Source organism: Panthera onca, chromosome A1, assembly GCF_046562875.1.
Source record: "Panthera onca isolate mPanOnc1 chromosome A1, mPanOnc1 haplotype 2, whole genome shotgun sequence".
Classification (NCBI taxonomy): domain Eukaryota; kingdom Metazoa; phylum Chordata; class Mammalia; order Carnivora; family Felidae; genus Panthera; species Panthera onca.
Window position 1 is genome coordinate 207,345,480 of NC_138339.1, and position 2,576 is coordinate 207,348,055.

Here is a 2,576-nt window from a genome sequence, read left to right on the forward strand (position 1 = left end):
CTGGTGTCTAGATCTTGCCATTTAAATTCTAGGTTTGCTTTTTGTTTTTTGGGTTTTTTTATGTATGTATTTATTTATTTTTGATACTTGGTAAAATTTTATCCAAGAAGCAGAATACACACACACACACACACACACACACACATATTTAAAAACAGAGGCTTGCCTGGGTGGTACAGTCAGTTAAGCATCCAACTTTGGATCAGGTCATGATCTCATGGTTCATGGGTTTGAGCCCCGCATTGGGCTTTGTGCTGACAGCTCAGAGCCTGGAGCCTGCTTTGGATTCTGTGTCTCCCTTTCTCTTTCTGCCCTTCCCTGCTCGTGCTCTGTCTCCTCAGTCTCTCAGAAATTAAAAAAAATAAATAAAAAAAAAGTAAAAACAGGAACCATTAGACAATGAAATAGGAAACTAAGAGTGATTTAAGTTTTGGTGGCCCTTGACTATTTTTTTTTTTTTTTTAATTTCCTTAAAGACTGTATCAAGATAAAAGGATGGTTTTGGGCAGCTCTGGTTCTGGGTCTCTTGGGGCTAACAAGTGATGAAATTAAAAACAAAGCAAAACAAAAACACTCTCAAACAGGTCAGATAACACCATTCCCTGCCCTGCTCCCAAGATAAAAAAATATGAATACTTTTAGTAATAATTCAGAATTCATCTTTATCTCCTACCTGCTTCATCAGTGGAAGTTTTTTGTTTTTTGTTTTTTTTTAGACATTTATGCTGTGTATATAGGTATAAACATGTATTAGATGACAAGTGTTATTTTTAAGTCCAGGTAGAGAAGGAAGCAATCATTTTTAACTAAAACACTTCTACATTTTTTGATTATTGTTCAACTTGCTACCATTTAGAAAAAAAGCAAAATTTCCATAGTGTTCATTTCAAATCTTACTGCTTTACAACTGTGGTATACCTTCCACTAAAAATAAAAATATGAAGCAGTCAATCCAGTGATTCCTTAGACATGGCTTCCATTGGGAAGAGAGAGATGGGAAGGACGTGATGGCAAAGAGAGGACCAATAGATAAAAGGTAAGTTAAACATACAAGAGTTTTCTTTAAAGAAAAGAAAGAAAAAGAAAATGTTAGTTTCAAGAAAAAGGAAAAACATTGAAAGCCCATGTGTCAAGCTATAACCAAAACCATGTTCTATCTTAAGTAGGTTTTGTTTTTTTCCCCCTTTTTCTTTTTTCTCTTTTTTTTCAGATAAAATCTCTCCCCAAACCATCATCACTTTTTTAATGCTGCCCACACTGTGCTTCATCTTCAGATCCTTCATCTCCAAATTTCTCAGGTGGAGGGCTTGCAGAAGGTTTCTTTTCTGGAGAGCTTTCTGGTTCCTCCTCTTTGGGAGAAGGAGTCTTTTCCTTTGATGCCCTGGAAGCTGTTGGAGAGAGCCTTCTTCCCTTTGCCTTTCTTTCACGGGGAATGGTGTCACTGCAGCCTTTAGCCTGAGTTTGGGAATTTGCTTTACTTTTCTCTCAGGTTTGGACTTTTTGGTCATCTTTTTTTTTTCTTTTCTATTTTTAAATAACTTTAAAGTCTATTTATTCATTTTGAGAGAGAGAGAGAGAGAACACGAGCAAGGGAGGGGCAGAGAGAGAGAGGGAGGGAGAGAATCCCGAGCAGACTCCTCCATGCTGCCAGCACAGAGTTCAACACAGGGCTCAATCCAACCAACTGTGAGATCATGACCTGAGTCAAAATCAAGATTCAGGCCCATAACCAACTGATCCACCCAGGCACCCCTGTTTTTATTTTTTGAACTGCCATAGTCACTTTCATTATTGTCTTCTATTAGGAAATCATCTCAGCCAGAATCTTTCTCATGGAATGGTGCCTCATCCTCCACTTCTTGTTCTTCTCCACTGCCCACATCTTCTATGAGCCTCTCTCTGTGTTTGGAAGCTACTTTAGAGCCCGCCTGCCATTGCTGGAACACACTTTTGTGACCTTCTTTTGCATCTTCACACTGTCCTCTGCTGAGTGAGAATCATCCTTCTTGGTCTCCACATCTTTTTCTTCTGAGTTCTCACCGTCTTCTTATGAATTCATTCAAGATCGCCTCTTAATTTTAACTTCTCAGGAAGATGATTGAATTTTCTTAGCTGGAGTGTCTAAATCTCTTCCATAATCTTCATCAGCATCATCAGATTCCTGAAACTGAATAATCAATGACCTTTCTATTTCTGACAGGCTGAGACATGTTTGTTGTCAAAACAGGACCCAGTATAGAAGCCGAAGACCAGGACCCCTCTTCCCAACTTTGGTCAATGGTGCCATTGATGTGGAACGTGGAGCTGCTGGCTTCTCAAACTCCACTGCTTCTTGGTTCAGTGCCCCTTAATCAGACAGGCCCCCCTTCTCCCCCATCTCTTCCTTCTTATTTTTTTATTAATTTGTCTTTTGGGGCTTCCTAGGAACTTACCTATTTAAATAAAGGCCACATTGATACAGTAACCCAAGTCCTTTTGTACCCAGTGGAGTCAGTTTTCCTAACCTAGCATACTGCAAGTGCTGGTCTAATCTAACGTGGATAAACATGTTATTGAAGAAGGTTTTCAGCAATATT

General features: G+C 39.0%; 1 pseudogene; it reads right to left on the reverse strand.

Annotated features, from left to right (window-relative positions):
* Positions 1-1,242: 1,242 nt before the first annotated feature.
* LOC132680568 (nuclear ubiquitous casein and cyclin-dependent kinase substrate 1 pseudogene) lies at positions 1,243-2,210 on the reverse strand (annotated as a pseudogene).
* Between the last annotated feature and the right edge of the window lie 366 nt (positions 2,211-2,576).